The sequence below is a fragment of the Mustela nivalis genome (genome assembly GCF_964662115.1).
Source record: "Mustela nivalis genome assembly, chromosome: 12".
In the NCBI taxonomy this organism is placed as follows: domain Eukaryota; kingdom Metazoa; phylum Chordata; class Mammalia; order Carnivora; family Mustelidae; genus Mustela; species Mustela nivalis.
Window position 1 is genome coordinate 46252129 of NC_139031.1, and position 24929 is coordinate 46277057.

The window sequence follows — 24929 nt, forward strand, 5'->3', positions numbered from 1 at the left end:
ACAGACATTGATGAAGACTCTTGAGCAGAGAAATGAGACATTTAGAACCACAGAGGAGAAGGATTTATTTCATAGTTACAATGGAACGAGTCTGAGCTCAGGGACAAGACAAAACAGTTCTAAACCCCAATTCTTCCATTTACTGGTTACATTTCCTTTGTCCCATTAACTGATTTGTCCCTACCCTCTGAGCCTCACTTAACTTATCTATAAAAAGGAGTAAGTCCAGTTCCTAGGTATGTTGGTCATGAAGGTTGACACAGTAGATTGAGAGAGCAGGTTAAGAGGTAGATAAATAATTCTATTCCCCTTAATTCACTGTTCACAGAAGGAAGAGGTTGAGAAGGAGACAGGGCAGAAGAACAAAAATCACAGGACTTTGCTCCATGGGGTCTAGAAGACTTGGTGGTGACCCATTCATGATGGCCAAAGGGAAAGATAAAGTCAGCAACTGAAGTTCAAGTTGTGAACCCAGAGGATGATGGTGGCCCTTACTCAAATGGGTGTGTCAGAAGGAGAAATGGTATAAAGATTAGTTCCTGTTGGGACATTTTGAAAATTAGGGAACAGCAGCAGACGGTCTAGGAGGAAATGTCCAGAATGAACCTAGAAATCAGGGCTCCTGGCCCAGGATATAGGTATGGGTTGGAGACACATGGCATATGCTCTGAGACTTTCAGTAGTTGACCATTCCTATTTCCAGTATCTGTAATGCTTCTACCAACATTTCTCCATACTTATCTTGATATATTCATCCCAAACATGTAGAGAAGTTATTGGATCAAAATGCCCTATTTGCATATAACCTAACTACATTTAGCATCCTGTATTTTTCTCCATGATGTATTATTTTTTAACAGCTTTCTTGAGATATAATTCACATACCATACAATTCATCCACTTCAAGTGTACAATTCAATGGCCTAGGAATATTCACAGATTTGCGCAAATAGTAACACAATAGTTTTGGAATATTTTCATCATCTCAAGAAGAAATCACAAAGGGCTTAATGGTCACCCCCAAGTTCCCAGTCCTACCCTCAGTCCTAGCAACCACTAATTCACCTTCTCTCTCCATGGATTTTCCTGTTCTAGACTTTTCATGTAAATGGAATCATACAATATGCAATCCTTTGTATATGACACTTTTTCTTAGCATAATGTTTTCAAGTGTCATGCATGTTGTAGCATGTGTCAATACTTCTTTTCTTTTTAAGACCAAGTAATATTCCAATATATGGGTAGACCACTTTTTGTTTATTCATGCACCAGTTAATGGGCTTTGGCTTATTTCCACATTTTGGCTGTTGTGAATAACACTGCTATGAACATTCATTCACAAGTGTTTGTGTAGACATATATTTTGATTTCTCTTAAGTGTATACCTAGGAAAGGAATTGCTGGGTTACAAGGTTTATGTTTTAACTTTTTAAAGACCTACTGAACTATTTTCCAAAGTGGTTGTGCCATTAGGCAATCCCACCAGCAATGTATGTGGGTTCCAATTTCTCCACATCCTCATCAAAACTTGCTATTGTCTGTCTTTTTTATTATAGTCCTCCTACAGGGTACAAAAGTGGTAACTCACTATGGTTTTGATTTGCATTTCCCTGATAACTAGTGACACTGACCATCTTTTCATGTGCTTATTGGTCACCTGATTATCTTCTCTGTAGAACTGCTTATTCAGATTATTTGCCCATTTTTAACTGGGTTACTTGTTATTTATTAGGATATGTTTTTAAAACACAGAATTTTGTCCTCTATGCTTTCATTGTATAAAATAAAGATAGCACATAAGCATAAATTATTCACACCTAAAAAAGCTGATTCTTTTTCCCTGCATTGAAAAATCTATGTTCAACTGTGTGTGTGTGTGTGTGTGTGTGTGTGTGTTGTATATGGAAACTGGTGGCTATTGTCCTTATGAATAAGCATTATCACATCAAAACAATGACTACGCCTGGCAGGATGACAAACTAATTGTATTTAATTCTTTGTTCTCAAGGTTAAAAGTTGGTACCGCTCTTTTAGCACTGCTCCTTCATATACTCTGAAGATAAATTCAAGGCCAAACCAAGAACAACGTCCATGTTAGCAAATTCATTAATCAATGTGTATATATCTATTTTAAGGCACAGCCTTGATTTGTTGGCTTTGTCCATACCTGGTAATGTGTGTATCCCCAACTCTGAAGACTTGTTCTAAGTTTTGCTGGGGGTCCATCAGAAATTTATTTTTAACATGTGTTAAAAAATGTCTGGTTATGAACCACTTCACTGCCAATCTGCCAGCTCCTGAGGGATCCCACTACTACATGCCCTGGGTGCTGCTTGAAAGGCTTACCTACTGCTATGGATTATATCGTGTTCCTGTCCCCAAATCCCTAGTACCCTAAAATGTGACCTTATTCGGAGATAAAATCTTTACAGGTAGTCCAGTTAAAACGAGGTCCTTGGAGCAGGTCCTAATCCAATATGACTCCATATACTGTGAAGTATATATACGCTGTTGTACCTCCAGTCTCCAGAATCTCCTATTGTTTTAAACACTAAAAAACTACAACTATATAAAGGAATATAAGACTTCCTAAGGAGACCTCCTAAAATATCTGCTAAATGTTAAATAAGCATCCCATTTACAACCTTCCTTTTAATGATACTATAGTTTGGGACACCTAGGTGGCTCAGCTGCTTAAGTGTCTGCCTTTGGCTCAGGTCATGATCCCAGGGTCCTGGCATTGGGCCCTGCATTGGGCTCCTCCTGCTTTTCCCTCTGCTTGCTGCTCCCCTGTTTGTGCTTGTTCTCTCTCTCTCTGACACATAAATAAATAAAATATTAAAAAAAAAAAACTTTTTTTTTTTAATTTAAAAAATAAAGATACTATAGTTTTTGTGCTTTAGGGGGAAAAAAAGCACATTTCCTGGAAATGGTAAAAAAAAAATCGGGTTAAAGGGTTAACTTGTCTGTCTTAAGACTGTCCCTCCCAAAGGGCATGTCAAATAACTACATGTAATTTTTTTTATTTAACAGACAGAGATTACAAGTAGGCAGAGAGAGAGAGGAGACAGCAGGCTCCCTGCCGAGCAGAGAGCCCAATGCAGGGCTCGATCCCAGGACCCCAGGATAATGACCTGAGCCAAAAGCAGAGGCTTTAACCCACTGAGCCACCCAGGCACCCCTGTAATTTTTTTTAAATGCCTGATTTTTGCAAGTGCTCCTAAGGCACAAGAAAAAAAAAAATTGTTCATCTTTGCCAGCGCTGCCTCCATCCAATGAGCAGACAACACTGTTTTGTTTTTTTTTAATGTTTTGAATGATTTGGAGATTAGCATGGGTACTTAACAAAAAGTACAATTTCAAATTACATGCTGCTTCACGGTGCCAAAACACTGTGTGCCATCATCTTTGATGACGTCCACCAGCACGGCACTAAGAATGGTGGTTGTTAGTCATCTGGCTTTGCAAAGCTGGAAGATGAAATTGTAAACAATGTGTGCTTAACCAGGCCATATTAGAAAAGAAGAGTGTCTCAAATATGGTTTCAATTTTTTTTTTTAAATCTAGCAATATCTTTCAATCAACAACGTGTGCATCTAAATCAATGTGACAAATAGATGCTTGCTCAATCGAAGAACAGTTCATCCATGGGCATCCTTAAAAAGATGATAATCACATTTGCAAATATATATTCTAGTCACATCCGGGTCCTCCCTGGCCAAGGTTTTTATTTCTATACAAGCTTAACCACCATAACTACATATATGTGTGGATACTAAAATTGCTTTAACTTTAGTATAATGCTTAGAAGACGCCCCGAACTAACCCATCCCTGGCACAGGTCACAGACTGCATGATTAATCATAGCTTCTAGCTCGTGCGTGGAAGACCGAGAGTTGCGGACAGAAACTGTGTGTAGCTAAGTTCAACCCTAGTGATGATTAGGAGAAAACAAAGACAAAATACTCAAAAGCAGATGACGACTCCAGGCCAAGTGTGAAGACAGCACATTGGTAAAGCAAGACCTAAAATGTTTTCCTGAAGATTCAGAATCTATCTTGCTCTGTAAATGAATGTCCCAAACCCTTTACTCTCAATCCCTAAAAGAGTTGAAAAATTTACATTTTTAATCTCATTGTCTTTCCACCAAGTCTTCAACAGTCCATCACAAAGTAGCCTTAGAGAAAGTTTCCCTAGATACCACTAAAAACACAGGTTTGTAACAGATGTCTCCATGCAACTTTTAAAATAGCTCCCACGTGAAGAGGCTGATAGACCCAGATGTACTTGTTCATCAATCCAGGTACATGTAGCCTGGAGCTGGGAAGCAAGAGTTATTAGCAGAGAAATCATTTAAGTGCAAATAATACATGCAAAAGCATCAGAAAAAAAAAATGTTATTTGTAAATTCAAAGACAGGAGCAATTGTACACACAATTGGAAAATCCCTACCTGGAAACTACCCGGAGTAGTGCTTATCTTTAGGCACTAATAAATGGGAGCCCTGGTCTCACACCCTTCTAATTAATGAACATGATGCCTTGCCTTGTCAACCCCTCAGTTTCTTCTATTAAACGGAGGTTAAAATTTTTCCAGTGAATAACATGACAGAAGACACAAACATATTCACCACAAAATGTACAGAAATGTGCCATTCTATACTTAAAAATGATGGTTGTAAGTTATGTTTAAAAAGCACATGGCCACACAGACATGTACTTGGAAACAGACTGCTATGCAGGGGATAAGGAGAGAGGTTCGGGGTGGAATGACTCACAGATTCGGGAATGCAGAGGCTTTCAGCAGCACAAAGTCACAAGGGACCATCCTCGAGGTCTCTCCTCCCCTCCATAAACAAGACTGTTTGTTGACTTGGAAAGAAGATGGTGAGGAGTTTAGAAATCATTGTTTTTAATTTTGGGTTCTTCGCATCCTTGTACTGAATGCACAAACTGGCATATTGTTAAAAATGTATTAAAGGAGCACATTCTGGTGGGCGTTGAGAAATACTGATTCTTCTAATATTTTACCGGATGACAAAGAGAACAAACTAAGTCAAGGAGCTATAACTAACATCTTGACGTGAGCAAAGGGCAAGTCTGTTCTCTACAGTGACACAAAGCTTGTTAAAAGTTAGAGGGAAACATGAGGGGATCCAACTATCTTAAATGCAGTAAGATTTTTCCCTCCAAGAAGAGCTAAAGTCAAGTAGTACCTGGGGCAAAGAAATAAACTAGCAAAATAACCGAAATGGGGCAATCTTGACCTTTTCCAGCAAGGAGGGAGGGTTTCTAGAGAGGCTACATACAAACCAAATCGAATGTTAAGATTTGGAGGGGAAGCCAGCCATTTAAAACCATTTAAAATATTTGAAAGTCATGCAAAGCAGAGTTCACCTGTGGCACAAAGAGTTGTGTTCAAAATCATTCAATCCGTGCACTTTAATTTTTCTTGATTATACTTCCTTAAATATTTTTCGTAGTGTGCAGCATCCCTAGGACAACCACTTGCTGCTCTTGAACTCAACGCTTTCCTGAAATCCCTTTCTATCAATAGGTCATAGAATGTTAGAGCAGAAGACACCGTAGAGATCAGTTACAACTGCAGTTCTCAAACCTGGCTATATTTTAGAGACACTTTCAGAGTTTTTTACAAATACAAAAGCCAAGGTCCCCACCCCAAACCGATCAGATCAGAATTGGGCGTGGAGAGGAGTATCCTTACTTTTTACAGACCCCACAGGTGGTTCTACTGGGCTACCAGGATTAAGAACCACTGGACCAGAGTGTAGATTTGCATTGTCTGACACCACTGTCACTTGGCCGACATGCGGCCACAAGAGCACTTGAAACGCAACTGGCCGGAACTGAGACCTGTAATTCACGTTAACTGTAAACTACATACCAGATTTCAAAGACTTGGGACCAACAACAACAACAATTAAAAAATAACAACAACAACAACAACCCACAAAGTATCTCTTCAACATTTTTATATTGATTATATGTTGAAATACTATTTCAAATACACTGGGTTAAATAAAATACGTTATTAAAATTAACTGTTTTTTACCTCCTTAACGTGGCTGCTAGAACATTTATAATTACATGGGTGGCTTACATTTATGGCTCCCACTGTTGGACAGTGCATTCTTTTATCACTCATGAAGAAATTGAGGCAGAGAAGCATTAGGAGTTGAAGGCAGCACTTTGAGGATTCACTCTTCTAGTCTTAGTCTTTTCCTGTGGCCATGAACAACACAGTTTTGTAGAGCTGTGGCAGAGCCTGGGATGCCATCAATTCGATTTCAAACCTTTCTCTCTTTTGTCTTGCTACTTATTTCTTCTATGATTGGATATTAAAATCTGTTTTCCTTCATGGAAAAATGTCCCCTCCCCCGTTAGGCACACACTCGTGATTTGTTATTGTAGAGTCACTCGTGAAAGCAGAGTAACCAGAACGGATACTTAAAATAAATCTAGAAAAACATCGGTATAAGGTAAATGCAGAGAATGAATGAAGAAGACCCTCAAAGCTTTTAAGTTCTGGCTTATGTTTTACCATGTTGCAGTTTAGTAAATAACCTCAGACAACCCTCTGCATCCTGAGAGCCATTTTCAACACAGTCCTTGCTCAGAATTAGAAGTTCAAGAACTGGGAATACTGTCCTTCCTCCCAGAAGGCCGTGTTTTTCTGGACAACGCTGTCATTGCAGGAAGGCAGATCGGGCTCTTCATGAGGGCCTGCCACATCACACCTAGCCACCCTGGTGGAAACAGACCTCATCTTCAATGCCTTCTCCCCTCCGGTGCAAGGATTAGGACCTGGTCATTCAGAGGCCAAACAGCATCATCGCTTACTTAGAGAAGAAGATCTTGCTTTGATAAAATAAAAGGTTCCTACCAGATCTGGCAATGGGAGATGAAATGTATTTCTTCTTATAATCAGCTAATTCAAACAAAAACAAAGATGTTTTTTGTTGCGTGTGGTTTTCCCCCTTGGGAAGCCAGCAGAGAGAGAACTGCATAAAATTGGCTGAAATGTGTTGTAGTTGAGGAATCATGCAACACAGGGGCTCCTCAGTGTAATAAGAGAATGAAAGAGACCTAAATTCTGATATAAAGTGTTCACACAAAGAGCTGGAAAGGAACACTACGGGTCATGCCAAATAACACATACAGTAGATGAATTCAAGATTTCTATTGAGATATTCTTGTTCCCCATCCTAAATACAGCATAACCAAGATGTCATCTTAAATCAAATGTGTGGTGTTCAGGAGCCCCCTATGTTGTTGCATGCATGATTTCTATTAGTTATGATTAGTCAACTTTGCCAGGCAAACCTCAAATAGCGTACTTCTAGACTCTACTCACTTCTGATGCAGTAACATTTCCCTCCAAACTCTTTCATATACACTGACCTGGAAAGATAAAACACTGGAGACAGACTCTGGGCTTTACAAGTACATCTGCCAGAGTGAAAGTAACACTTGTTGCTCTATTCGACACAAAGAAAGATGATTTATTTTAACTTTAAATAATTTTTCAGATCCCTTCTTCAAAGGTGATTAAGAAAACGAAGGAAGTAACAAAAGTTCCTGCCTTATCCTAGAGAGGTCTTTTAGAACATCTTTAAGCTCTGTCTGATTTTTAGTCTCAAATGAAATCTGGAGGGTGCTGTTTTACGGGGCATGTCTAATAGTAATGAAGGAGAATAAGAAGAATGGCTTTCCAATAAGGAGGTCAACACAAAAAAAATTAGCATTACAGAATAGAAACTACAGTTTTATGGTCAGGGGACTCATTCAAAAGATCTGATAAAAATTGTCTTTGAAAGGTTAGTGATCAAAAGATTTGAAAAGAGCAAAGCCTCCGAAGCCATGGGTTATGTCTCATTCATGACCATTTATGGCAGCCTGGCTCATGGAAAGAGAACCCGACCTGGAGGCCGGGACCTGGCTTTTCGGCTCATTTTGGCACTCTCTAGCTGTAGGCCTCAGTGAGCCAGGGAACATAACCAGGCCTTCGGTTCTTCTCCGCAAAATGACAAGGTTGGTCTTTCAATGAGAAGACCTCCTTAGCTCCAACTCTATATACATGATAGCAAGCCTTTCTAGCTCGCCATCAGAATCCCTGGTCCAAAAGGAATTCTTCCTCTCCAAGATGAATTCAAGCCAAACGCCAACATAGTAGTTTTCAATCCTTGTTAATTTTCGGGTAAGAGATTAGAACTGTAAACCTTGAGGAAACAGAAGGAAGCAACTAAAATAAGTGTTTTTAAAGTGTTAAGTTAATTCTGATCTAGTTTTCAGAAAATATAAATGAATAATAGAGCGAGCCTGACAGAAAGAAATACAGAAATGCCAAAGAAGCATCTTATACATTCTGAAATTTATCCAAACTATGTAAGTTTTATTTTGAAAGTCCCAGAGTCTCAATATGAGCTTCAAAAATTTTACTCTTGTTTCTGATATACTGTTATCACTACCTGAAAATTTGTAAAAGCCTTCTTGTTCTTTTTTCTCCTATGTTAAGTCCATGATTTGCGATTTCCAACAATGGAATACTAATAGATCCTCAAAATCACTAATTGCCCATTTTTTCCCTAATTACAAAATATAAGAACTTTTAACATGATGTCATTTTTAAAGTGTCAGATTTTCTATTTAAAACAATGCCACAAAATAGATAGCTTATTTAGTTTACAAATAACAATACAAAAAGGTTCTTTAAGTCTGTTTATCATATCGGAAAGTGCTTCTTACACTTAAATGTTTGAGGCCATTGCCCTCCCCAGTTCATTACCTTATCTCAGTTGCATAATTTCTTAAATAGCATTCAGAGAGATAGTACTGGATATACATTTTTAAGCACTAATTTATAAAAAGCATTGGTAGATTCCCATAATACAGCTAGTAGTCAAACTGGACAAGATAATGAATTGACTGAGATCATTGCTCCATCTTCATCCAAGAAAGCTGCCTCTAAAAAAAGATCTTAAATTGCTGTAGAAATCCAATTTGTAAGAAGCAAAAGAAGTGTATAGATGGGAAACACCAGCCATGATCACATTAATTTTGTGACTAACAGCACTGCTTTGAAGTGAAGAAGGGGGGGAAAAAAAAAGATGACAAACATAATAAGTCTGCTCAAATCCCCAATTTTAATCTAACAACGCAATCAGAAGAAAACCAACTACAAACACAAAGTTCACGTCTTCAGGATACAGCAAACATCGCCAACCCATGAAACAATTTTCAGCTTAATAAGAAACAAACTCCAAGGCTAAGGAAATACTATAGAAAGTGATGCAGCCTTGCTAAAAGGCAAATTATAGTAAGAAATCAGGAGACCAGGAACTTGACAGTGGTACCAACAGCCATGATCGACTGGTTTGGAATCCGAAGGTGTGGGAAACTGACAATTAGTTGTATGATAATCTTCAGCCTACAGTAATTGAAGAGCTATAGAGGAAAAGTCTCTCGGGCAAACTACCATTCAATTAACCTCCTGTTCAAATCAAAGCTGCAATGTCACAAAGATGGGCCCATGTTTTTGTGGGAATGTTCTAATAAACTACCTACTCATGTAGAAACTATATAAGGTCACAACTGACTTCTTATTGACAGGCAGTTTACAGGTATCAACAATTTACATTCAAAAACAGCCTCAAGATATTATCAATTGAGCAAACATGTTTACCCTTAGTAAAGTTGAAAAATACAAGTCGTTCTGCCTCAGTCAGGATTTTAAAGTAACAGATCTATATAAAATGATGCAAAGGAAAATGAGGACATTTACAGGGAGGCACCAGTGAGTTCTATGATTGTTTTCTTTTTAAGTTTTAAAACCCAAGTAATAGCTGATATTCAATCAACAGCACCCTACTTCAGGGGAATACCTATCGAGGTCTGGATGTGGAGAATTTTTTTGTTGTTGTTTTATTTTCATTTTTAGTTTTCTTTTTTTTAAATGCCTCCCTTATTAAAACTTAAGTACTTATTAAAGTGATTCATGAAGGCCTATGGAAAAAGGAATTCTTACCTGACACATTATTTAACATGCTTCATAGCTCCCCCCTGCAGTTCACACGCCCATGAACATTATTTTACCCAGGAAATAATGGTCTTATTCACACACACACACACACACACACACACACACACACACACCTTCTATACAAAATGCTACCAAGTCCCAGGAAACCGACAAAGGCAACATTAAAATTCAGTGTGAAATAAGAATTCCATTTCTGAATTCCATCTATGAAAACATAAGCTCGGCCTCATTTAACTAACTGCAAAGTTCCTTTCTGCTTCATAAGCATAAGAAACATCATCTTACCATTATTCGTAGAATAAAATCAGCAACGTGTTGCTTCTTGCAGTCACCAAATCGGGTTTATTTTTTTCTTCCTTTCTTTCTAGTAACTTCTATTTCACCAGCAAGATTAGGAAGAAAATAAATCTTTGAGTATTTGCTTCACAATTTCAGACCACAAGATTGTGAAACTAGCTCTTGATTTACAAAGAAAAAAAGAAGAACAGGTCTGGTATTTTACAATCACTTCTGCAACCAAGAGGTACCTCCTGGACTCTGGTACCTCCTTTCCTCCCTCGTTTGCTAAGTTTCTTTTAGTAATGAGACTAATTTTTCCAGTAGCCTTGAACTCCCCAGATTTAACTGACATGGAAAATGTGACTAAAAACTTGTAGAACTGTCTAGCCTCCAACCCTACACAGAATCAACTTTGTTGGAAGTGAGGAAGAACACCTCGCAAGCAGCTACTTGCTCCTTGAGACGCCTGCATTTCAACGGCACACAACACCAAAGAACAGTGCGCCATCTAGCTAGCAAGCTGCACTCTCCGTTCTCTAAGGGGGGACACCTTCAAACCCTGGGAGTTAAGAACTTGTCAGGGTTCAGCTGCTCTGAAGGTCCAATTGTTTATTTAAATAAAAAAAAAATATCGCTACTGAGATAATCCACATCGAGTGGATATGGGAAAATTTAGGTTATAATGGCACTACAAACTTTTACATCTAACTTTGATTTACAAGATAAAAGCAAGTTTTAAATTAAAAGGGCTTTCTGTTAATAGAGCTTATTATTCTGAAGACGGGGAATGATTTTCTTCGAAAGTTGTCCCTGGGTGCATGCCTATTATCTTTGCTTTTCCCCTTCCACTAATGAGCATTTATCTAAAGAGCCTGTTAATCCTCTGATGTGTGCTTCTGGTCAGAGGTAACAGTTTGAATAAAACCACTAATCACTGATCACTAAATCACTGATCATTAATCACGCTCTCCCGTGCTGGTGACCCAGGCCATTTTTTCCTTCAGGTCTATGCATCGCAAACAAGAAGTTTAACATTTTAGAAGCACATGCATTCTGCAGGGGTTATACTATTTCATCTCTAGATGTGAATGAATAATAAATACTGCCACAAACTTGGGGAAGGATGTCAATTAGACCCCAGACAGGAGTTTCACAAATGCCTACTCCACAGCAAGGCTGTTTCACTTGGAAGAAAGTAGATCTGATTATAACAAAACATGTGTTCTTCACAAAATTCCCACATACTCAGAATATAAATGTTCCTTAATTTAGCTTCCACCAACTTCAAATCAGAGAGCACCCAAATCCTCTGCCCCACTCAATCCAAAACTCTGTCAGTAGATTTTTTTTTAATTTCTGCTGCACGCACGCACCCTCCCCCACTAAGAGTTCTTTTTACTTTTATCCCTTACACACGTCACACACAGAGTGTTTCCACTTCCACTGCCAGATAGGCAGATTCGGACTCAATTCGACAACTTAGGTATTCAACATCCTCTTTAAATATAGAAACTTCAGATTAAGAGCAAGAAGTATATACATCAATTTATTGTAAGGTGTTTTGGGTTCAACGACTCACATTCCCTCACTTTGTAAATGAAATGTTGAATCTTGATTCTTTCAGCTACATCTGATTTAATCAGCATCCTCACTTCTTCCCTCTTCCGCTACTCGGCTGGAGAAAGGCGCTATGTCAAATTAAGTACTTTGTTCGCAGTGGGTGTGTTGCTTTCCTAAGTCACCAAAGGGACAGGGTATTATCATAAGGACTCTGTTTCCTGAGATGCCTTTTCTGTCAGGACAGAGCATTTTCGCCCTGGAGAAGAGGGCTCGCTGGTGCCTTTCTTAAATAATAGAAAAGGGCAGATTGTGTGTGTGTTGATCAGGTACCGTGCTCCCCTCAGACACCAGAAGCTCTTAGGCACACTCCGGGGACAGGGATCGCCCCAGGGAAAGCACTAAAAGGGGGAGGCGGGGCCAGAGTGATAACGGTGTGGGCGGGAGAGGGGGTAGAGAAGGAGGGGTCCGGGGAGGAGAGGGCAATAAAGATGCCCACGGAACGGGCGACTGTACGAGTATGTTGCGGGTGGGATGGAAAGCAGAGTTGCTTGGTCAGCATCTCTAAACCCCGAACTCTTCAGTATCTGAAGCTGTTAATCAAACACTTACTGGCCTGCAGAATGACGTAATGGACCTGTATCCAGCCTTTATTCCTTGACACATGTCAGAGAGGGAGGGAAAAATAAAAATCAAACACACTCTGAGGACTCTGGCAACGCAATATACAAGCAACCCACTCCAGTTCCTGGCCTTGAACAAGCATCAAGTGGGGGTGGCACCCGTTCAGGCCAAGTCGGGGAGGGGGTGGACAAGCTCTGAGGCTTAATCTACCGGATACTCCCTCTCCCCGCCCCCCGAAATAATTCTACGGCAAAGAAGAAGTGGGATGCAGTTGCCCGAAGAAAACGTGTCCTTGGTTCCTTCTCGCGTCTTGCCCCTCTAAGAACTTCGTGAAAAGTTTAAGCGGTTGCGTGGAGAATCTGCAGGAGAGGAAGGCTCCGCCGCCCGGTCCTGGGAACTGCCACCGCGCTGCCGCGGCAAAAGCGGGAGCTGTCATTTGGGGCAGCGGCGGGGAAGAGGTAATGATGCCAACGAGAACGGGACTGAAGCAGGAAACGGCTGCAGGACTGAAAGCGAACAGAGCCGTGCCACTCTCGAGCTTTCTGCGCCTGGAGCGAAAGCCAAGTGCCCTTCAAGGGCTACGTCCCCTCCCCGAGCGCGCGCGTCCACCAGCTGCGGCGGGCAGCCCTGCGGGAGAGGTGGCAGCGGCAGGCTCGGCACCGGGAGGGAGCGAGCCCCCCGCGCCCGCCCGCCCGCCCCCTAGGTGACCCGGCGTCCTCGCCGCGCCCGCTGGAAGTTTGCAAACTTTCTCCGGGGGTTCCGCCGCATCACCGGGAAGTTGGGGACGCGGGGGGAGGCTCCTGGCTCGCCGTCTCCGCTGCCACCGCCGCTTGACCGCACTTCTGGAGGGTTCCGCACCTTGCCAGGTCTCTGGAGGCAAACACACACCCCCGATTCATAACTGTTCCCCGTGTCAGGGAAACACACGCGCGCTCCCACACACGCATCACGCCGGGGAGGACACGGCGCCCGCTCCACGTTAGCATCCCTCCAGTCACACGGCGCGGCGGCCAGAGACGCGCTCTGGAACAGACACGGCGTGGGGTCTCTGGAGTGGCCTCAGGACACCGCAGAATTCCACAGTCCACCAGCATTTGGGGCCGGACTTCCCTCTGGTCCGCCAAAGTGTTTACAAACACAGATCACCCTCCAAAAAAATGCATCGCATCTTCCCTACTCCTTGCCCTGTGACCTGCCCACTGGACCAAGTAATCTCGCGGCTGCTGCCGAGAACCAACCCCTGCAAACCAAGTACGCTCCCGAGATGGCTCCCGCGGCAAGTGCAACAAAAGTAGCTAAATGCAAAAGCCCCAGAAGTGGCCGAGCCGTATTTTTAGGAACTTACCAAACAAGTGTGGAGAAGGCAAGAGCAGAGCCCGGGTGAAGGGACCACGTTGGACTGAGCAAAGATTACAATACATTCTATTTAGAGTGCATTACATCACCCCCCCGGTGACGTCACGTGGGATTCCTGAACTTCTAAATCATTGCGGTCCGCTGGGGAGGGAGAGGAGGGGCGGGGCCGCCGCGCCGAAGGGGCGGACTCCGCCCCGGCCACGCCCCGCCCCCGCCCCCGCCCCAAGAGCGGACCCCGATGCACCCGCGGAGGAGCGGCGGCCGCAGCGGCGACCGCGCAAGCAACAGCTTGCAGAGCCCAGCGCCGTGTGACACGGCTCCCTGACATTAGTGGTGTGAGTCAGCTTGGAAACAATCCTCGCGGTTTCAGACAGGACCACGGAGGAGGCACGGACACGGGCTGTCCTCCTAGCAAGGCCTGGTAGCCTTTGAAAGGTGTGGGGATGGGGACAGGGGTAGGGGGTTACGGGGGGCTAAAGGGTGCGGGATGAAGACTTTCTGCAAACCGAAATGCAAGACGCTCCCCCCCCCCCTTCCCCCAGCAGCAGATGTCCAGCTCCTGTTCGCCTGCGACAGTCGTGACCTCATTAGAGTGTTCCCTGAATCCTGGCCTCCCAGAATACTCACTCAGCACCCCTTTCCACCGTCCCCTACCCCACCTCACCTCCAAAGGAATAACTTATTTACTGTGCACTCTCACATGGAATACATAGCCCCCACCTTTTCCAAGACCCCTGCTTCATGCGTCTGAGAAGCTGGAGGGGAGTTTCTCCAGGAGGCGAAAGGTGAATCACAGCTAGAGCCAAGTGATGAGCCTGATTTAGACTCAGCGTCAGAGCCGGAAGGGCCCTTGGCGATCACTTCCAGAGCCTCCTCTGTAACTCGCCCAAGCTCACAGGCTGGCAAGTGGCAGAGCCAGAGCCGAAATGAAGGATCCGGTGCCTGGTCTGCAGTGTCTTCCTGAGCCTGGAGTTTTCAGCATGGGCCAGTCACCATCCCCGCCCCCAGTTTAATTTCCATTCGTATTTCTCCTTGTGAGCAGGACTCAAAGGGAGGCGTAGGCCAAATTCCAGAGGATCCAAGATGACCATGGTCATCCTTGCAGCATCTCACCCTTAACAAAGCACTTATACCCACATGAATGCCCTTGATTCTCACAACCACGGAGCACAGGAAGAAGTAGGGCAGGTGTTACTATTATCCCCATTTTACAGGTGAGCTAAGGCATACTCCAGGAGGTTGGGGCGCTGGCCAGAAGACACTTGCGCAGGTGGTAGCACTGGGACCACCCCATTCCCTGTTTTCAAACCCCAGATCCTAACTGGTCTCCCTTCTAGAACCAGGGGTGAGCATTCCATTCACGTGGGTTATTTGGTGCTTAGAATCTCTACTACCGCTGTGTTGGCTGGAGTCAGAGTTTTGCTTAAGAACAGTTTAGCCCCCATTAACAAACAATGATCATTCCTGACATTTATGTAACATCTAACATTTCTATAGCACCTCTTATCCCCATGCATCATAACCATGACTGTGCAATTTGCCAGAGAATCATGACTGGGCTGGCTAGGAACTGTAATGCTTTGCCCGGATCGTCACATACTACTTCTGAGCTGGTTTTGACCTACTAAATAGAAGAGCTTTGTATTTCCTTTCTGTTTTTAAGTGTTTTAACAACTACCTGCCCTTTAGTGTTCCTTGAGACCACAGGGACTGGTAACTCTGTTTCTTACAGCCTTATTCAGAGCTCATCACTGAGTTTTCCATTTGTTCTTTTTCACATTTAGACCTGAAGGAACTGCAAAAGAAGGGCTCCAGCCCTAACTTGAAATCTTAACCAATAAAACTTTAAATATGACAGCTCAATTAGCTGGGTTTAGAGAAGGAAGCAGTAGCCGACTAAGGAACAGACTTCTTGTCTGCATTCCCACTCAATAATGAGGATAGCCTTTTCCACCTAAAGCACGTAGCCTACCTCCTTCTCTGGCAAAGATGTGTGAGCCGAACAGGGAACAAACTTGAGACAGAAAACAGATACAGCTTAACATCTCAGAGCTAAGTCAGAGAGCTAATCTCCCCCCCCCCCCCAGTTGACGAGTGTAGACTAAAGGAATAAAATGAAGTATTGAATAAGCAAAGATGAAGTGATAAAATATTTAAAACCGTGTAAGTAGTTAATCAACATATAAATTTAAAACACTTAATTCCCAGTATTCTCTAAACAGAAGCATACACATATAGATGAGTTTTAATGCAAGTAGCTCATCAATTTCTAATACTATCCAAATCATTTGTTGATCTTTAAAAATGATTGCTGAACTTTTGTTTGACATGCTGCACCAGGTAAACAATTCCTGTCTGAGCCATGGCTGACATAGAAACACACAGGGAACTTTTCCAGGGACTTTCCCATTATCTTGATAATCACGAGGTTACTGAAATGGAATTTCTCTTAATATCAGCGATATTGTTCATGTGCACACCCCTCTTTCAGCATCTGCTGAACTCACAGCAATTTCATTCAAAATGTTTCCATCCGTTACATTACAGGGTGGGTGTGTGCATGTGTGTGTACACACAGACCTCTGTTACCAACTAAGTCACACACAAAAAAACCTTCTGAATGTAAACTGAAGAAGAGAAGTGGTGTTTATGAATTTGGATTCTAATGTCTGACTGCCGGAGTTTGAATCATGGCTTTGCTACGTGAGCCTCCGCTAACCTCTGGGTCTCATTTGCTTCATCTAGGTAATATGGTGATAATCATAGTAACTCAAACGAATTAAGAATTGTGCTTTGCACAGGACAAATGCTATGTGAATACTTGCCCTGGTTTTTATTAATGAAAGCAATGTGGCTAATGCCATGATAGTTGGGCATTCAGTGATTTCAGCGAAATTGACCAAATAAATGAAAAGAGAACCCATTTCCCCATACTTCTCCCACTCCCCCCCCACAATAACCCATGCATGTACTATCTGTACCAAACAGGCTCTCATCTGTGAAGTCATGCCTACAGAACCCTCATGTATATAGACTCAAATTCCTACATGGCTCTGCTCACCCAGTCCCTTCAGGACTCCTCAGAGTTGAAGATCCTCAGAGGCTGCGGTTTCCGGAAGCAGCCATGGAAGAGCATCTCTAGGAGTAGTACTCTAGGAGTAGTACTTCAACTGGTAGTGGCCTAACCTTGGGCATTTGCCCGCTGGGGTGCCGGCACCACCTCCAGGAATGTCATTTCACCCAGTAGGACTCCATCAATTATGGCCTCATGGACATGTGGAGAGGAGCATCCTGATAACAGGATCAAGGGAATCTGGTTAGGTACTGCCCACCCTAGGTCCTCCTTCCCAATCCCACCTTCCTCTCCACGGTAGGGGCACAGGCACAGGCCCACTGGTAAAACACCACTTTGGTTGGATCTATAAGGTGCTGACTGGCACCCATATTGGCCAGTGAGAATAGATGAGAACCCCATGCTGGACAAAGGGTTAGTCCTTTAATTGTTGGATCAGAGGACAGTCCAAGGAAGAAGCCTGGACAGCTCGGCCAGTGTGATACTACAGAGCCCAGAACTGTGGATATCTACGAACCCCTATGGAGAAATTTTAATATCTTAATAAATTTGCAACCTTCCAAGTACTTACCTCCTGAATATCAGGCCTGAATAGAGCCATTCCTCAGATGAGAAAACAAATCCTTTAGCTTTGTGCTTTGGATTCAGTCATTTCTCCAAATTCAACAAAGGGTGGCAGGTCTTTCTAGTGCTAGGGATTAAAAGAAGAAAAAGATCTCTTTCTTCTGAGTTTCTAGATTCCCGAAGAAGTTATCAAACTCCGTAGCATAAGCAATACTTGGACAACTTGCTTTTTGGGTGGGGTTTCCCCAGGAGTTTCAGTTCAAAGCTCTGGCATTGGGCTCAGGATTCTGCATTTGTGATTCTGATACAAGCACCTTGGGACCCCGCTTTGCGGGATTCTGGTTTAGTGAATTCATATGGGCAGTGACCCAGGAGAAAGTTGGGGAGGGAACAGAAGAGTCTGCCACCTGCAATACTAAAAAAATAGGTATATGACCCCGGGCTCATATACTTGAGATCAATCCTGTAGCTGCTTCCCATAAAGACACACGTACTCCTAGAGAAGGCTTCACCTCGTCCCTTCTACACACACCCACTCAGAGGGAATTTTCCCATTTATTTTTTTATTCAAGGTTTTTATTTTTTTTGTTTTTTAACTGAGTTAGCAGTGGTAGTGGAAAGGATGCCAGGTTTGTCATGAAATCCCTAGCCGTGTTCCACTGGAAAGTTTCTCTCTCTCTTCTAAGACGAATCTTTATCAGGTTTCTTCATTATCTTTTTCTTTTTTAGGGGAGGCTCCACACCCAGCTTGAGACCCCGATGTGCGGCTTGAACTCACAACCCTGAGATCAAAACCTCAGCTGAGATCAAGAGCTTAACAGACTGAGCCACCCAGCAGTGGCTTCATTATCTTATCTGAAGGGGTAAAGATTTTCAAACAAATGGACCTGCAAAATGTATCCAGAGGCAGCAACAATCACAACATGGCTAGCTAACACTTAACAGGCATTTACTCTTTATGTGTATTCTTTCAGTTATTCTCTCAATAACCCTATGAGGTGGTTGGAACCATGCTTATTTTATGATGAGAAGATAGTTTTATTTATTTTTCTAATTTAAATTTTTGTTAACATAGGGCACCTGGGTGGCTCAGTGGGTTAAGCCGCTGCCTTCGGCTCAGGTCATGATCTCAGAGTCCTGGGATCGAGTCCCACATCGGGCTCTCTGCTCGGCAAAGAGCCTGCTTCCCTCTCTGTCTCTCTCTGGCTGCCTCTCCATCTACTTGTGATTTCTCTCTGTCAAATTAATAAATAAAATATTTTAAAAAAAATTTTTTTTTGTTAACATAGAGGGCAATATTGGTTTCTGGAGTAAAATTCAGTGATTCGTCACTTACACACAATACCCAGTGCTCATCACAATGAGTGCCTTCCTTAATGTCCATCACTCATCTAGCCCATCCCCCACCCACCTCCCTTCATCAACCCTGTTTGTTCTCTATTGTTAAGAGTCTCTTATGGTTTGTTTCCTTTCCCCTTTTTTCCCCCTTCCCATATGTTCATCTGTTTTCTTTCTTAAATTCCACATCTAAGTGAGATCATATGATACTTGTCTTTCTGTGACTGGCTTATTTCATTTAGCATAATATACTCTAGCTCTATCCACGTCATTGCAAATGGCCAGATTTCATTTTCTGATGGCTGAGTAATATTCCGTTGGATATATATACACACATATACCACAGAGAAGATAGTTCTAGAGCAGCAAGTAACTTGCCCAGGAGAGCACATCTGGGGTGTGGCCAAGATGGGAGAGGGACCCAGAACACTGGTACCAGTACCAGCACCTGCCAAAGCCTGATGGGACATTAAGCATGTGCAGAAGCCGAGATTGGACAGTGTGCCCACTGTGCCTTCCCACCTTATTTGCATACAGTACTACTCATGCTGCCTGGACATCGGATGACACCCAAAGCGAGTGTGAAGTAAACCTGTTTCATCCACGGTTGAGTGGCCTAGAAAGAGGTGGGCACAGGCAGCCCTGAAAGGCCATGCTTTCCTTTCAAACCAGAACTTTCTTGAACACAGAAAGAAAAGGCCATGGCACTCAAAGAAGCACGGCACCCTCTCTTACTCATGTGACATCACTGTGCTGACCAACAAATAACATACACTGAAAATGATGACATAAAAGAAAAGGGAAACATGGGCAGCCCCCACTTCCTTTTCCTTTCAGTCTCTCCTTACTCATGAGTAAACAGAAGGCAGAGTTTTGGCCGAATGCGTGCACATCAAGAACTGAAATATAGGGACACCTGGGTGGCTCAGTGGGTTAAAGCCTCTGCCTTCGGCTCCAGTCATGGTCCCAGCGTCCTGGGATCGAGCCCTGCATCAGGCTCTCTGCTCAGCAGGGAGCCTGCTTCCTCCTCTCTCTCTGCCTGCCTCTCTTCCTACTTGTGATCTCTCTCTCTCTCTCTGTGTCAAATAAATAAATAAAATCTTTTAAAAAAAATTCTCTCTCTCCCTTTTCAAAAAAAAAAAAAAAAGAACTGAAATAAAGACAGCAGAGTTCATTTTGTACCGTGTTTTCACTGCTCTGGTAAGAACAAAATACATACACACAGAGGAGCCATGAAATGCAAATTGTGTGAGTTCCGTGATTCCACGTACAAGTTAATTTATATTTACATGTATCACTGGCATTGCATTGCACAATAGAATAATCATAAAATGAATGCTAATAATTTAATATTTAAATTTTGTGTTGCTTAGAATGATGACAGGTTGAGAGATTAGCTCTGAAAGCAAGGAAAAACTTTTCTATTTAATGTTTTGTTTTTGTTTTTGTTTTTGTTTTTGTTTTTTGAGAGAGAGAGAGAAAGTATGAGCAGGGAGAGGGGTATAAGGAGAGGGAGAGAGAGAATATCAAGCAGACTCCATGCTCAGTGCAGAGCCCAAGGCAGAGCTCGATTTCAGGACCCCCGAGATCATGACCTGAGCTGAAATCAAGAGTCAGACACTTAACCGACTGAGCCACTCAGGCACCCGTCTATTTAATATCTTTAATGACACTTTCCCTCTGTCTTTTGAACAAGGGGCCTTGCATTTTTCTTTAGCACTGGGTCCAAGAATTGTGTAGCCAGCTCCAAGTACAGACAAATAATTGGTGCTATCCATCATGCCCCCAGATCCACACTCACATTGCTAAAAGTACAGGTGAGCAGAGCAGAAGGTCTAATAGCCTCAGCTTTGTCACTTAGTGTTGTGACCATGGCCAGTCTTTTAACCTCTCTGAAGTTCAGATTCTTTATCTGTAAAATAGAGCTAAGACACCTGCCAGGATATTACAAGGACTGAGTAAATTAATATATGTAAAGTGCTTAAAACAAATAAGGGGAAGAATTTAATAAAATAATCTATGTCGAGTGCTTAGCCCTATTTAGCATTTAGAATGTGTTCAGTCAATGTTACATAAAATTGCATAGAAGCTATAATACTAAAGTTCTGTGCATGAGAATGGAGGAACCCATCCAATTAGTCCTCAAATTAAGGGTCTTAATCTAAGTCGCTTACATTCAAAGGAGAAGGTACAGTTACATTCATAAATCTGCCCTGAGCTTGCAGACAATAGAGCAATTTTATACAAGCTGACATTCTAGTTGAAGCGATCACAACTTTCCCTTCTCGTCTTGACCTATGCAAACATTTTACACCCACAGTTGTGTAATTATATCAAGTCTTATGTGGTTTAGATTTTCTAGAATAATTCCTTAAAATCCCAACAGGTATAGCTTGAAATTGCCATGCTTTTGCATTGGAGGTGAGAGTGCGTAGCAGCTCTGAAATGTGTAACAAAGAGACAGCCCACCCACTTGACTCAAGCTTGGGGAACCTCATCTAGAAAGTTATCAGTTGCTGATGGCTTGACCTATCCCTATAGGGAATTATGGCATTCACCACCTTATAAAACTTAATGTTTTCTTTTGAACCTGGCTGAAAATCAAAAGCTTCACCTATCCCAAAGTGTATCAGTGTTAACATCCCTATAAAAGTTATACTTATCTTAATGTGTTCCTTTCTTTTTTTTGAGAGACTTGATTAAATGAAAAACTACTTTTTTTTCCTGTCTTGAGATTAAGTGAAAGAGATTGGCACCTGCTCTGAATAATGACCCAGAATAATAGTGCTGTGTCAGCACACTCCAAAAATTTTAGTCATTTCCTTAAGATCAATGGTAAGTGGAAAGTAACGGTTTTACAATAATTAAGAGTGTTTTATATATAGGGAAGGTTCATTTAGACTAAAACAGTATTGATATCTCATAAATTAGTATTGAGCGTCACCTCACATGAACTGATATTTCACATACCACCTCCTTTTATATCATCGTTAACCACGTGTTTAACTCATGTACCGCTGACGTGGAAGGTTACCCTTGTCTCTTTAGGGGCGTTCCTAAGTACCTTATTTAAATGATTCTTGAGAATTTCAGTAGCTTTTAAACCTAATTGATCAGCAATTCCTACTCATTCTTACATGATATAGAATATTTAAAACCTGGAAAGTTACTCTCGGCCTCATTCAAATCGTGAAAATTATCCACTGAAGAAGTCAGAAAATAGAAAGCTTCCCTATCCCCCTGTTCTCCTCCCCCACTCTGATTTTAAAATATTCTGCCTATAGCTTTCACAACAGTGCCCTTACTTGACACTTAAAGAGAATGCAGTACAAACAGTACACTGGGACATTGTGCTGTTTAGAAAAACCATCTATTTTTCAGGACTGCTGTGGCTACTTAATGTTATGCCAAAGTCTGAGTAGAAGGAAAGAACCCCATTATTTGTAGGTACCACCTCCGGTTCAAGCCCATTATATATTTTATCTCATTTAATCTTGACAACTCTGAGTGGAAGAGGTTATTACTCCTATTTTATTGATGGGACTACCGAAGCTCAGAGAGGCTAAGTAATCTGACCAAGGTCACACAGCTAATAAATAAGGCAACTGGGTTTCAAACCTAGTCTGACCCCAGAATCCCCACTGTCCATCCCATCCTGCTACAGCAGCCTTTATTTCAAGACACTCCATCTCTCCTTTCAACCCTCCTGCATAACATTTTACCATTCTGTTGAGCAACCCATCAATGTGTGGGTGTATGTGTGTGTGTACACACACACACACACACATATATATATATATATATATATATATTTATATAAAGAGAATGCAGTACAAACAGTACACTGGGACATATATGTCCCATATATATATATATATATATATGCAAAGGTTGGAAACTGTTGTGCCTCTCAGCGATCATTTTGTTGGGAGTTGAATCCCTTCATAGACTGAGTCCTGTGTTTGGTGGCAGGGGGCGGGAAGCACAGTAGACCTAGTTGGTGATGGGCAGAGGACCCTGCATAGCAAGATCTTGGGTAGGACAAGTAATCTAGGTATATCATGACCCTGATTATGTTTGGGGAACTGTGGTCTAGGGATCCAGCAGCTTCCCACAGCACTTAGCATGAGAGTATTATGAACATAGTTTTGACCTTAGCCCCACTGACAAGACAAATCAGTGAAAGCAGAAAAGGCAGAGGTGGCTGGTATGGAGGCCAGAGGAAGACTCAAAACATTGACTGAATTTGCCAAAAGAAGACAGATGCAAAAACACTTAAGGTTGCTGGAATCCTATGTATTTCTTTCATTGCAATAGTCGTTCATCCATTTTCCTTTTATGGACTCAGATCTGGAGGATGATATATGAAAATAAAAGGCTTAAATTAGGATAATACCTTAAGAAGTACAAGAAATTGCTCTTCCTCTCTACAGCCAGAGAGACCCCTGATGGTCTCTCTTTCATTTTTTTAAAAATTTTATCTATGTATTTATTTAGAGAGAGAGAGAGAGAGCATGTGCAAGAGTGGGGGGGGGCAAGGGAGAGGGAGAATCTCAAGCAGACTCCATGCACTGAGCATGGAATCTGGCATGGGGTTCAATCTCATGACCCTGAGATCATGACCTGAGCCAAAATCAAGAGTTAGACACTTAATTCATTGAGGCATCCAGGCACCCCCTCTTTCTTTTTTTTTAATAGAATCTTTTTATTGTTTCTGCAGATTAGAAAAGTAATACACACTTGTAAAAACCTCAAGAAAAACAGAAATGTTTAACATAGAAAGTAAACTTCTTATGATCCCATCCAGAGATCACCACTATTAATTTGATGAATATTCTTCCAGAAGTTATATTATACATATAAACATAAAATGCATGCATGTGATCAAGCTATTCTGTTCCCAATCTGCCTTTTCCCACTGCACAGTTTATTGTGGACATCCATCTATGGAAATGCTATAATCTGTCATCATCCTTATTTATGGTTATATAGGATTCCATTGTTTGGGTTTAATCAATTCACTGGAATGGATATTCATGTAGTTTCCAATTTGTTACTATTATAATCGGTACTATAGTGGACACCTGTCCATGAACTTTTACATACATACGTGACTACTTTTCATAGAAATGGCATTGCGGGGCCACAGGCTATGCCTGTCTTAAATATTTTTACATACTGCTTGATAGCCCATCAATTGTCCAAACTGCAACGAGCAAGGGTGCCCACACCCTTGCCAATAGGGTGCATGTCTTAAAAGTTAAAGTCTTATGTGAGATTATCAAAAAAGACGAAAGTCTATCTTATAAGCAAAACTGAAATTGGTGGTTTCTACAGAGAACTCTACAAAGGGAGGACTACACAACAAATGTGAGAGATTTTAGCCACAGAATTCACACTCATAAATCACTGGAACAACAGCTAACCTTGATTATTTTGAATTACTGTAAGTCTGCACCACACATCTCATTCAATTAGGATAACCCTGTGAAGGAAGTATCATTATTATCATCCTCTTACATTCTACAGCTGAAGGAACATAATGGGAGATAGACACAGTAATTTGCCTGCATGACTAGTGAGCGGTGGAACTGGAATTCTTATCTTCATTTTTTGTTGTTGTGGTGGTGGTAAATATATATAACATGAAATTTAACTCTTTATCCAGTTTTAAGTAACAATTTAGAGGCACGAAGTACCTTCATACTGCTGTGTAACGATCACCACTATGTATTTCCAGAATGCTTTTATCATCCCAAACAGAAATCCTGTACCCACTAAACAGTAACTCCTCATTTCCTCTGCCCCTGGCACTGAGATTTGAGCTCATGAAACATGAGGTTAAAGCCCAACACTTAAATACCAGGACCTATTGCTTTGATTGTTTCCACCATTTTCTCCTTCATTGTCCATGTGAATTAAACGCAGGTTTTCCCGTTTTCATGAGTAGGTCCTTGCATAGTTAAAGGAATAGCAGCCACAGAATACTTCCAGAATCACGGGAGACTTTGTGGTAAAGGAGGGATTGCTGAGCACAAGTCAAGCTTTATCACTGCTGACTGACCATTCCTCAATTTGT

The 24929-nt window shown here is 41.8% G+C and overlaps 1 long non-coding RNA gene across 1 annotated transcript; it reads right to left on the minus strand.

Annotated features, from left to right (window-relative positions):
• Positions 1–9144: 9144 nt before the first annotated feature.
• LOC309845354 lies at positions 9145–13945 on the minus strand. The gene is made up of 2 exons (XR_014301227.1): positions 13865–13945; positions 9145–13389 (listed from the first exon to the last, which is right to left on the minus strand). It is a non-coding gene; the product is annotated as an uncharacterized lncRNA (long non-coding RNA).
• Positions 13946–24929: the final 10984 nt, after the last annotated feature.